This window comes from Astyanax mexicanus, chromosome 4 (genome assembly GCF_023375975.1).
Source record: "Astyanax mexicanus isolate ESR-SI-001 chromosome 4, AstMex3_surface, whole genome shotgun sequence".
NCBI lineage: Eukaryota > Metazoa > Chordata > Actinopteri > Characiformes > Acestrorhamphidae > Astyanax > Astyanax mexicanus.
Window position 1 is genome coordinate 35,421,479 of NC_064411.1, and position 14,326 is coordinate 35,435,804.

The window sequence follows — 14,326 nt, forward strand, 5'->3', positions numbered from 1 at the left end:
CACATTGTACCATTAGAACACTGGAGTGATAGTTGCTGGAAATGGGCCTCTATACACCTATGTAGATATTGCACCAAAACCAGACATTTGCAGCTAGAATAGTCATTTACCACATTAGCAATGTACAGAGTGTATTTGTTTAAAGTTAGGACTAGTTTAAAGTTATCTTCATTGAAAAGTACAGTGCTTTTCCTTCAAAAATAAGGACGTTTCAATGTGACCCCAAACTTTTGAACGGTAGTGTATATATATATATATATATATATATATATATATATATATACATATGCTACATACAGAAGAGGTGTCCACATATATTAGGACGTAAGATGTAAATTATGTAATTATATATATTTTTATTGCTTTAGAAATGCAATCATAAAGAATATAAGGGCCATTCCACCAAATGGGTGTAATTGTGCAAACAAAATAAATTTAATATACATTTTATTATTAATCATAGTGTCTTGTACATTGACCTCAAAAGTAAGATATGTAATTAAAAACATAAATAAAAACTACTTAGAACACTGAAGAAATAGCATTTGTTACCTGTCCCTATAACTATAAACTTTATCATTAAATATAATTATTAATATCTTTCAGAGATGTATTTCTTTTTGCTTTCTTGTGCAACCCCAAATCCCATCTATGCTTTAAAAAAAACATACATTTTTAAAATAAAAAATCTATAATATTTAAATAGTTAAAATACACATTTCAGTTGTGTCCCTGGGTTTTCACTCAGTCCTGTTACCGTTAAAACATTACCCCATCTGAAACATCTGGAACATTCTACAACAGGAAGTCACATCTACCAGTATCTTCCAGTAACAGGAGTGTTTTTTGTGTTATAAATATCAATTATTCAAATATGCAGTCAAACATTACTTTAAAATAAATATTTTTTTAGAGAAAATCTTAAGATTTAGTGGACTTGCCTTTTAACATGTTTTTTAAATGTCACATGAGTTTTGAAACCAGCTTAGAAACCTTGTCAAAAATGAATAAGGCTGCCTGAGATTGACCAGTTCATGTTTTAAATAGTTAAATACATGTGTTAATAGTTTCAGAGTTGAAAAGTAAAAAAGTTAAGACAGTAATTTGAAAGCGTTACAACAAGCAAATGGCACCTATTTCGTGGAATGTCCCATAAAAAATATTCAAACATAATCTATGACCACTTTAAAGGTTTAATTGATGCTGCCACCACCATGTTTCACAGTGGGGATACAGTGTTTGTAGTGATGCACAGTGTTTGATGTTTGCTTATCTGCTAGAAACTAGACTCATGGCCAAAAAGCTCCATTTCCATGTTCCTTTTATTTTCTAATGATATTGTGAACATGTCACAGAGTGGAGGCTCTGCAGAGTGGGTTCGCCACAAAGAGTGAGACGAATGCTGCCAGGTAAGTTCCAAAACCCAGTGAATTTATTTGTGTTTCCACAGCCGTAACAAACAATGAGAAAAAAAATTATCAAAAAAGTCCAGGAGGACTTGGAAGCAGTACTATCAAACAAATAATACTGACTTGTAGCAGCCAGTAGGACTAGCAATCTAGTCCAAAAACCAATGCACAACAGGGAAACCAACCAATCAACTAACCCCTTTCACTCCAAAAGGTAGCCCCTTTCAAACTTGCCCTGCCCCTAATTAAGAAGGACCGAACCATTGCTAACAAGCAGTGGGTGGAGTAAAAATCACACACAATCTCCTACACACTTTTACACAATCTACTGCAGCAACAATATATACAGACATGTCTTATTTTCATAGTGCACTACAAGGTAAGTATACATAATTATTTAATAAAATACATTATTATTTTCTTCCCCACAGGTATCACAGGAGATGGAACCCACCCCCTCTTCATAGCAGGCCGAGGGCCCTTCGACTACTTCAAGAGAAGGAGCTGGCTGACCCGCCAGTCCCCCAGGAAACCCCTAAGGAGCAGGTAAGTACAACACAATAATACTTTAAAGCATAAAGTTAGCTGTCTGAGCTACTGACTTCATCACAGATATTCAGATATACAGTGTGTTCATGCATTTTCCAACAAGACAATGCAAAGCCACACGCTGCATACATTACAAAAGCATGGCTGCCAAAGAAAAGGATATAGATACTGGTCTGTTTTGCTTGCAGGCCTGATCTGTCATCACTATTGAATTTGTGGATTTTTTGTTGCAAATAAATCATATCTGGATCATATGTTTGTGACACATTGCCAACAACTTTTCCTGAAACATGTAAAACTTGTTATCTGAATACTGGACTTTTATGAGCAACAAATGAATATATTTTAAAAGATTACAAAATAAAAGTGATTTTGTTTGTCTGAAAATATCTGGTTTTGTCGTTAATTAAATGTGTCACAATCAATCATAGTTAATTTATATATACTACATACAGAAGGGGTGGCCACATATATCAGGACATATGATGTACAGTACAGTTACTGTCCAATGACAAACAAGTACCTCCATTTTTGTTGTTTTTTACTGACATCACTGCGTAATTTCAACCAACCAACTGTCCCTTACACATTTTAAAATTTCTTGATATATGGACCAATAGAATGTCTCCAAATTTACCTGAAATAAACTGAAGTAAATACATTTTTACATTGACTTCCATTGAAAGTTAAGAAGGTTTAATCTCTCTCCACTAAAGTTGCTATTTTGGAGACACTTGTTTTTCATTGGACAGTAACAATATATAAATGTTTGCTTATTTTCAACAACAATAATTTGAAAATGAGGCATGTTTTGAAACTTTACCTGTGTTTACAGTGTTTATATAAAAAAATATGTACCCCCTTTTATTGCTTTAGAAATAAAATCGCGATAAATATAATTTTTTTTTTTTTTTACTTTTTTATTGTATAAAATTCACCTGTTCACAGTGCCTGTGCCGAGACAGGAAACTGATGTGACAGAGCCCACCAAGACGTGCAGTATGACCTATGACCACTTTTAAGGTGTTCAATTGATGCTGCCACCACCATGTTTCACAATGGGGATACTGTGTTTGTTGTGATGCACAGTGTTCAGTGTTCGCCTAACTGCTAGCAACTAGTCTGATGGCCGAAAAGCTCAATTTCCGCGTTCCTTAAATGTTCTAATGACATACAGTATGTTCAACGCAAAGCCGTACGCTGCAAACATTGCAAAACAAAAGCATATGGATACTGGTCTGTTTTGCCTGCAGGCCTGACATGTCATCACTAGAGAATTTATGAAGCATTTCTGTTGTAAATTAATCAGATCTAGATCATAGGTGTGTGACACCAACAACTTTAAAAACGTTTTCCTGAAACATGTAGAACGTGTTGACCCACCTTCCTATAGGACGCTGAACATCCTCCCACAGACCATGCAGTATGGAGTGTGTGAACAAGCCTCGCACCAGCACACCTGTAAGTGATACAGCGTGTTTTCACCACAATTTGGTTGAAAACCTGAGGTTTTCTCACACCCATTTACTCATGGTTATTACAGACTACAGTGGAAGTCCAAATAGGCAGGTGCTTCATAGCTGGATGCCACCTTTAAATGAAAGACATCTCTCTGGCCCACCTGGTAGGCTCACACATGGCCCTGACGATATGCCTGCAATGTAAAACCTCCACCAACCAATACTCAACACCAATGGTCTTGAGAAGGTCATGACCTTCTTAAACCGTCCATTCTTATAATGTAAAGGTTATGTAAGTTATGTAGCATAAGCATGACCATGCAGAACTGAAGAGTGAGCTCATATAGGATTAAAGAGGCCATGGACAGTGGTTTAAATAAAATATTTCCTCAAAAATACAAATAGATTTAGTTAAGAGGTTTACTGAGGATGCTCAATGCAAGTACAAGCTTATAGAAGTCCCTATAAAAATGAAAATGTTGAGAAATCTCAAAATTTCAAGGCAACTTATTGCATCATATTTTTCATTTTTAGGCCAAATCAAACTCTTTCACCTCACGTTGTGCCAACTACAAACCGTTAGTCCAGACAATTCATTTTTCATACATGTGAGCGAGTCCCTTATTAGCCCATGGGGATGAGGTGAAGGGCCTACATCCAATCAATAATCCATTATTATTAAAGATTGGGGAGAACTCGTGCCACCTACAAGCAATATTACAAATTTTTTTATTTCACGCCATATCACAATGAGATAAGAGACGATTGGCCCCAGGCGTAATTTACACTGTTTATTGCTGAGATTTGCAAATAGGACATCCTCCAGTTTCCATGGTCTTGTGAGACTTTGTTCAATCGGTCGCCATGACACTAGTCCCTGAGTCCATCCAAGTGATCAGTGGTCTCAGAACAAATGAGCAATGATATAACTTAAAGTTAGCAACAGCTAAACCACCTTCCTCGCTTTTTCTCTGAAGAGTAGAGATTTTGAGGCGCGGCCGTTTATCTCTCCAGATAAATTTAGATGTAGGTGACTGCAGTTTCTGCCAATAATCAGAGGGAGGAGGAAGGAAATCATCGCGCTGACGAAATTAACTCTGGGGAGGATATTCATTTTTAATTATATTGGGCAATACGATTAATGTAAGGGAAAATTTCGACTCCTAAATACTTGAAGTTTTGAACCACAGGGACATTGGCCACAGGAGACATTGAGGCAGCGAATTCATTTAAAGGGAGCAATGCTGACTGGGACCAGTTCATTTTAAATCCTGAAACAGAGCCATTATCATCGCAAATAGATAAAAGGTGAGGAGTAGAGTGTACCGGATCCTCCATGAAAATTAAAATATCATCCGCATAAAAAGCACTGTGTTGGGTATCGCATATGGAAATAGGGAGTACCCCCTCAGACTGAGGAATCATTTGAGCTAAGGGTTCAATGGAAAGGGCAAAGAGAATAGGACTGAGTGGGCACCCCTGTTGTGACGATCTCGACACAGGGAAAAGCGGAATTGTACCCGTTAATACCGATGCTGAAGGGTTAGCATATAGTACTTTGATCATATGAATGAATATATCATATCTCATATAGATTTGCTCCCAGAAGGTCACATAAAATTCGTGTGGAATCCCATCTAGCCCCGGCACCTTGCCCCTTTGCATATCTATAGCGGCATCCCGTAATTCCTCTATAGATATAGGTTGTTCGAAATTGATGCACTCTGCTTCAGGCAACGGAAGTTTACTTAAGACAAAGTCACATCTACCTTGGATCGAGGATATTTCAGACTGATACAGGTTCGAGTAGAATTGTCTAAAAGTATCATGAATTTCCCTAGGCTCCGATGTAACGTCACCATTTGATACTCAATACACAATAGCTGGGATATCTGCAGGAGTTGGCTGGGTCTTGCACCCTGAAAATAATATCTTTGTCTGGTCCTATGAATTTGAAATTCTGATTGCTGTTTAAGTAGATCATTTATTTCCTTCTTAATCAGATCCCGATTTAATGCCCCTTGCTCTGAGTAATTATGTTGTAATTCTAAATCCAATCTCTGAAATTCAATCTCCATACTTTGTAATCTTATTGCTCTGGTTTTACTTAAATGTGAAGAGAGTCTAATTGTGAAACTCCTAATAAAACCTTTTATTGCGTCCCTAAAATCCGGTGATCTTCCACTGAGCCTACACTAAAAGTAACAAATTCTCCAAACTCATCAATAAATTGTGTCATAAAATCCTTATTCCTCAGTAGCGATGTGTTAAATCTCCATCTGGTTGCCCGATTGCATCCCGTTTTGAACACAGCTGAGCAAACCACTCCCTTATGATCTGACAGTGCTATTGGCATTAAACTGGTATGTTCAGTTTTATGAAAAGATACGGAGAGATAAATAGGTAATCTATTCTGGAGAAAGATTTATGTTGAGCAGAAAAAAAAGGAGAAATCTTGTACCATGGGGTTAACTGAATGCCAGATGTCTACCAAACCCAGTTACTTGGTCCAAGTCAGCAAAGCTGCTGTAGCGAGCACCTGATCCCTCAATCTCAAAGCATTAGAACAATCCAAATTAGGATCCAATATAGCGTTAAAATGTCCTCCTACCACAAAAGAATAGTCAGTCAACTCCAGCATTTGAGTAAGTAGATCATAAAAGGGTTTATCAAATGTATTGTGAGCATAGACTGTAAAAAGGGCAATTTTCTTCTTAAAGTTTTCAATCTTAGCTATTGTAATTCTTCCTGCTCCGTCTGACCATGTATATAATAACTTCAGGTTCAGATTACGTTTAGCTACAATCGCAACCCCTTTAGTTTTGCTATCTGTCGAGAAAGCAATAGTATGGTACCATTTATTGGCCAAATGTCTAGTGTACGCTTTTAACAAATGTGTCTCCTGCAAGAGGGCAATATCAATGTGTTTCTGTTGTAATAAGTTGAGAGAACTGACTCATTTATGGGGAGCATTAAGGCCCCCACAGTTCCAAACCAGGAAATTAAATTGAAATATTACTAGCGATTAAAAATCTTAAACAGAACAATAGAACGCGTCCGCATTCGTCTTAGCCGATGACAGAAAATGGGCAGTAATGTAAAACCCCACAACCCAACACCAACATAGCAGAACAATCTGTTATTATAGTTAAAGCACATGACATAATTCACTTTACCACAAAACCCCTCTCCAAGGACAAACAATAAAAAACAAAAAGAGATAACAATGAGATGATCTTCAGCACCTGGTGCAAAGAGGATATTACGGCCCCCAACACTGAGAGGCTCCTCTTTGACCGCACGCAGTATAGCCTGGTGAGTCGTGTAGCGTAGCACATTGAAAATCAATGTACGGCTCTCTCCTCATCTAGTTGCTGACTCATTGTAGATTCGATGCGCCCACATAATCTCTATCGAGGTGGAGGACAAGGACGGAAACCACTGCGGGAGTGAACGTGCGAGAAACTGGATAGAATTAGCACCTTCGATGCCTTCCTTTAGGCCGATGACTCGAATGATGCACCGCCTGTTATGGTCCTCAAAAATCCGCTAGCTTGAGTTCCATCGCTTGAAGAGATTGCTGGTCACTATCTACTGTTGAATTAGTGACAGTCCCAAGTCAAGTCAAGAGTCAAGTGCCTTTTATTGTCAACAGTACAGGTACACAGTGTAGTGAAATTACGTTCCTCCGGAACCATGGTGCAACATGGTAAAACAAGCAATAGACAACATAAAGTGCAGGAGTGACGACAGTGCAACATAAAACTATATCACTTAATAACAATAAATACAAAAGACGAGACAATTTAAAAGACAGGACAGTGCAGTACCCAATCCAGACGGTAATGCAGGTGCTCAGGATGCTTTCTACAGTGCCTCTGTAGAACATGGTGAGGATGGGAGGTGGGAGATGTGCTTTCCTCAGTCTTCGCAGCGCTGCTGGGCTTTCTTTGTAATGGAGCTGGTGTTGAGGGACCAGGTGAGGTTCTCTGCAATGTGAACACAGAGGAACTTGGTGTTCTTCACAATTTCCACAGCAGAGACATTGATGTTCAGCGGGTGGTGGACACCTGGAGCTCTCCTGAAGTCAACAACCATCTCTTTGGTTTTATCCACGTTCAGAGATAGGTTGTTGGTTCTGCACCAGTCCATCAGCCACTGCCCCTCCTCTCTGTATGCTGACTCATATGTTTTTTGTGTTTCCTGAAAAACTTGAAACTTGAGTTTCAAGTTTACGATAGGTATGTGTTTCCTGAAAAACTTGAAACATGAGTTTCAAGATTACGATAGGTATGTGTTTCCTGAAAAACTTGAAACATGAGTTTCAAGATTACGATAGGTATGTGTCGGAATGCAAGTTAAGGTGAGTCATGCAAAGAAGAAGCCATTACATGTCAAGACTCTTTTGTTAACACTTAAATACTACAGAAACTTGATGCTGATAAAGTGAAACTAACTCAAAAAAATATTTGTTGCCTTCTTGCATTCATAGCTGCTCTTTAAAAAATTGTTTGTTTCAAGTGTTTGTTTCAAATTTGAGTTAGGGCAATCGGTTTCCTCAAATAAAATAAGTTGATGCTGTTTGATAGGAAGTTTTTATAACTACAGCCTATTTATTTTACTTTAATAATTGTAAATGAGTTAGCTCAACTTGATTTGCTGGAGTGTTGTAAAAACAGTGAATTTAAGTTGCATTAAGGTGGAATGCTTGTCTGTTAAGGCAGACATACTTAATTTTAATGAGTTTAACTATTATATACAAGAAAATGGAGATCTTTGATATAAACCAACTTATAATAACTACGTTTAGTCTGTTTCCATTAACAGCTTATTTTCCATTGGCTTATGGCAAAATCTTTTTGCATACTGGGTGTGTCCAACATTTTCTGAAACTCACCATCAGTGTGTAGTGATTCCCCCCCGGGCGAGGGCTGGATGGTAATCTGGCGTACCGGTGGGCCGACAGTCCTCAAGGGCCGACAGTCCTCAAGGGCCGACAGTCCTCAAGGGCCAAAAATAACAAAATCAGAGAAACTCATTCAGAAACTGAACTGGTCTCTTAATTTTTTTCCAGAGCTGTATACGAAAACAATGTAAAACTAAACGATCTGTAATTTAACAACCTAACCATTAGTTTGAGTGTTACATTCATTTATTTATCATTCATTTATTATTAATGTATATTTATTTCCTTAATGTATTATTTTTTCCTCGACAAAATACTGGACTGATTATACATTATTTTACTGCTTTCTTAAATTATATATAAATGTATGTAAAACTGCAATTATTATCTGTAATTAAACATGACAATAATTATATAAAGGTTCATGTCTATAATAAGAATATATGATTTTAATTAAATTAGTCATATTGTATTGTGAATATATATACCACTCAATTTTGCAAACAAATTCATCAGATGTGTTTTATTAAAACAAACAAACAAAAAAAAAGTTATTTAAACAGTATTTGGCCACTCTTTTCTTTTTTTCTTCCCATTTTCTGCTTTCTGCTTCCTTATATTACACTTGAATGTACATAAAATTACAATTATTATCTGTAATTAAACATGCCAATAATTACATAAAGATGTATGTCTATACTTATAGTTTTTTTTTATATAACTTAATAATTAAGTGTACTTTCAGACACTGTATGATGATGGTAGACACTGTAATTCTGGGTAAAATTAAATGAACATTGTTGTTTTATTCTATAAAATACGGACAATGTTATTCCCAATTTTTAAATAAAAATATTGAAATTTAGAGCATTTATTTGCTTAAAATGAAAAATGGCTGAAATAACAAAAATATGCTGAGCTTTCAGACCTCAAATAATGCACAAATAATGTATTTCACACTGCTTTTGGATAACTTTATGCCACTCCTGGTGCATAAATTCAAGTAATTCATCTTGGTTTGATTTATTTTATTCCAGAGGTTTTCGATTTGGTAAAATCAAAGAAGCTCATCAATTTTAAAGTGGTCTCTAATCTATTTTCCATAGCTTTATAAAAATGAACTATAGTACTAAATACTGTTACTACTTGTTACGGAGGGAGATGTTTATATTTTTCTTTGTTGCCTTCCTTTTTCTAAGCTACCTCACTTTTGCGCTCTCCTTCACTCTTTCTATCAGTCCTGCAGGTTACCTGTGAGAGGGAGGAGCTGATTAATTGATCCTGGTCCTGCGTCACTATAAAGCGCTGGCCGATGTGGAGTGCAGCGCGACACCCGACCCATTCAACCACCACGCCGCCCAGACCAAACCACCTGTCGTACTATTCTGATTGTTTGTGCTGTCGTGAGTCAAAACGGAGCTGTTTAGATAACTAAAATATGTTACTTAACTTTGTTATACTACTTCTGTAAATACACTTCAAATAATACTAAAAGCCAAGGTAGCACTGTAGGGGATAAGGCCTGTTTCTTTGGGAGGGGGTTTCTTTTCTCCTGTGTTTTGTTAGTTAGGGAGGGAGGGAAGATTTATGTATTTTTATTTCCTTTTTTTTTTTTGTTAGGTAAGTGAGCTCTAAATTTCTAAGTTAGTTTTGTTTGTTTGTTATTTTAGGCATTTCTTATCCCTGACGTAAATGCTACTGATTATTATAAATAAATCATTTTGGCTTGTATTTCTGTGGTTGGTATCATCTTTGGTCTGGGCTAAAAATGCGTGAGCGGGTGTCGTCCTAGCATATGTTACTGGTCTGGCTTTCCAGGCCGTAACACTACTTAATTAAGTTTTATATCCATTCTATTTTTTTTTCTTTTTAATTGTATATTTATAATGTTATACATATAACATTATTTGTGAATTTTTAGCATGTTGCTAACAGTCAGACTCTGAGGTAATTTACTGTGTAATTAATGTAGTTAAGCTGTTCAGCTCTCAGAGAATCCCCACACAATTAACACAAAACAGATATAATTACTTCCTCTGTTGAAGGCCTTTAGTTTCGACGTCCTGTTTTCTCTTTTCTCTTCAATAAACCATCAAGCAATCTTTTATTCTCTCAGTAGTTGAGTGGTTGAAGCTCGTTAGTTAGTATATTTGTGTATTTTCTGCACTGTTCCCGTATTTAGTTTGCAGGGGCAGAAACATTGTGTTTGCACTGCCACCTATTGGCTGGGAAGTGAAATTACAACCACGGTATTCACATATTTAAATACATTTGAATAAAATGAGCATTGTTGTTTTATTCTATAAACTACAGACAACATTTCTCCCAAATTCCAAACAAAAGTTTTATCATTTAGAGCATTTATTTGCAGAAACTGAGAAATGACTGAAATAACAAAATAAGATGCAGAGCTTTCAGACCTCAAATAATGCAAAGAAAACAAGTTCATATTTATAAAGTTTTAAGAGTTCAGAAATCAATATTTGGTGGAACAAACCCCAGTTTTCATGCATCTTGGCACGTTTTCAATTTGGTAAAATCAAAGAAACTCATCATTCATAAGTGGTCTCTTATTTTTTTCTGTATATTAAATATATTTTGTTGATCTGTTCATAGCCATAGTCTGTTTAAAGCTTAGTCATTTATTTATTATTACTTATGCAGAAAACCTGCAAGTACATGTATTTTTATAGTTCTCAAATTATTATTTTTTTCATAGTTTTTTTGGGTGTTCTTCCACCTTTCAGCCACACGATGGCAGAATGTTATCATATAATATACACAAAAAAGCCAAAGCACCTTCACGTTTTAAACTCGTTCAGCCTCAGACTCCTACACAAGCCTTTAAAAAAAATGAAGAAAGGAAAAAATATTTAAATGGAAATAAAATGTATTGTGAAAAATATCAACTTTATTTTAAAAGGAAATAAAGCGCAAATGTTATGATCTTACAATAAACACATCATATAATTTTAACATTTTCTGGGTTGTGTTAACTGACAGTTGTATTGGCTTTTATCTATTTGATAAAGACCCACACCTGACCCCACAGGTTGACAATCAGCCCAGTGATCAGCAAGGCAAATGTAGTCCACCAGTACCAGGAACAAGCTTGTTGAACACCATGAACATGCTAATCCAACAGTATGACGAGTCAACCACTTTTACCAACCAGTTTGGAAATGTTGATCATGTTGATTGAATCCCAGGTTCCATGTTGGCCCCACATATGGATGCTCACTGGGGTCACTGGTGGGTCCAGGATGGGCTAAAGACACACTATGCAGTATTTCATACTGTTATCGGCCGTAATGACCATGCTTGCAAGTTCAAGAATTTCATGATAGTCACCAACTGCACACTATTATCATAAAGCAGAGGAGTATGTTTAGTGAAAGGTCACACTACATGGACATTTATTCAAACACATTTACTCATGGTTGGGTATGCATACATTTACATGACCTATATACATTGCCTGGTCAAAAAAAAAGTCGCCACGAAAAAAAAAAAAGGTCACACACTAATAATTTTTTTAAACCACCTTTAGCTTTTATTGCGGCACACATTTGCTGTGGCATTGTTTCGATAAGATCCTGCATTGTCACAAAATTGATCTCAATCCAGTTTGCATTATTTTTTAAAGATCTTGCATTGATGATGGTAGAGTCTGACCGCTGCACAAAGCCTTCTCCAGCTCATCCCAAAGATTCTCAATGAGGTTAAGATCTGGACTCTGTGGTGAACAATCCAAGTGTGAAAATGATGATCTCATGTTCCCTGAATCACTCTTTCACAATTCCAGCCCCATGAATCCTGACATTGTCATCTTGGAATATATCCGTGTCATCAGGGAAGACAAAATCCATTGATGGAATAACCTGGTCTATATTTAGTATATTCAGATAGTCAGCTGACCTCATTATTTCAGCACATACTGTTGCTCAACCTAGACCTGGATGACTGCAGCATCAACCCCACATCATTTACTTAGTTAAATCCAGGTGCCAACTTTTTTGGCGCCAGGCAGTGTATTTACATATACAGTATCTCACAAAAGCGTTATATTCTATTATATCTTTTAATGGAACAACACTGAAGATGACACTTTGATTAAAAGTAAATTAGTCAGTGAACAGCTTGTAAAACAGAATAAATTTGCTGTGCCTTTAAAATAACTCAACATACAGTCATTACTGTCTAAACTGCTGGCGAAAACAAGTTAATACATATGTGAAAATGGTCAAATTGTGCCCAAACTGTCAAAAATTGTGTGTGGCCACCAATATTTTCCAGCACTGCCTTAACTCTCTTGGGCGTAGAGTTCACTAGAGCATCACAGGTTGCCACTGGAATCCTCTTCCAATCCTCCATGATGACTTTTAGGGAGCTGGTGGATGTTAGAGACCATGTGGTCCTCCACCTTCCATGTGAGGATGCCCCACAGATGCTCAATAGGGTTTAGGTCTGGAGACATGCTTGGCCAGTCCATCACCTTTCCCTGTCAGCAAAGCATTTGTCAATTTTGTGGTGTGTTTGGGGTGGTTATTGTGTTGGAAAACTAAAATGCAGCCCAGTTTTTGAATGAACGGTAGGTATCATGTTCATCAGCAAGGCAATGGACCATGGAGAGTTTTCTTGGTACACCTCACCAGGATGCTGTCACCTATGATGGATGCCATCTAAGACAAACGAGTATATCTTCATCTCATTAGACCACAGAACAGGTTCCAGTTTTCCATGCTCCTCGACTGCTTGTCTTCAGCAAACTGTTTGCAGGCTTTCTTGTGCATAAGCTTCAGAGGAGGTTTTCCCTCTAGGACAGTGCCTGATGCAGACAGAGTTGATGAAGTGTGTGGTGTATGGTCTAAGCTCTGCAGACTGACCTCCCACTTCCCTAAGCTTCGCAGGGATGCTGGCAGTAATCACGCATCAATTTTTTGAAAAATGTTAACCTCTGGATGTTACACTGAACATGTGAACTAAACTTCTTTGTTCGACCCTGGGGAGGCATGTTCTTTCAATATCAAATATCAAAAAAAATATCAATATCAAATTAAATCATTTTGAAAATTGAATTGAATTGGGATCTTGTGAATCATCATGAATCGAATCGATTTTGTAAATCAGTATTAATACCCTACCATTCTGATCACCTAGCTGGAAAGCTTGTAAACCAGCTCTTGAACAACATACTATATGTATGTTGCATTTGATTTTTAGTCATGCTTGGCCATGGTTGACCAGCTTGGTGATGCTGGTGAACCAGTTTGGTCTTACTGGTCATGCTGGCCAACCGGCTTGATCTTGCTGATCTTGCTTGGTAAACCAACTTGTTCCAGTCTGCTACTTCCAGTTTCAAACTTAGCCCAAAAGCAAAATGCAAGTCTTAAACTGGAATTTCAGCTTTTCTTTTCGCACCCGAATTCAGCAAAGACACGCCCACTGCACTGTGATTGGCTAGCACTGCTCACTCCCTTCTTAAGGTCTTATAACTGTAGAGAGAGATAGAGGCTGGACACTTCTAGCCAATCCCAATGCAGGAGGAGGCTGGTCACCAGCAGCCAACCCCACCCCACAGCAGGTGTATGATCTGTACTAGCCAATCCCAGCGCAGGAGGGCGGGGCCTGCCTAAAAACGGGTAGAAGAATGGGAAATCTCTCTATTGCACTAAACCAGTCAGACTGCCTGCCCCTTTAAGCGCGATGGTGCGAGCCATGCTGATGAATTTCTTGCGTGGAAATATGCGTTAATGTGCGTGTGGATTGCGTGCCTAGCTTACGTCAGGACACGGACTACAAGGTCACTGTCATGCTGCTTCTTCTGCAGGAGGGATGAGCACTGGTTGGAGCGCGAGGGATGCATCACAATGCTGATCAGAATGAGTGTGCTGGGACTGTCTTTGTAGGGGGTCATCATTTCATCATCCCCTGCGCATTATCGCGCATCCTCGCGTCCTCCTCGCGCATCCTCGTGATCGGGGGAGCAAAGACATGGCTGT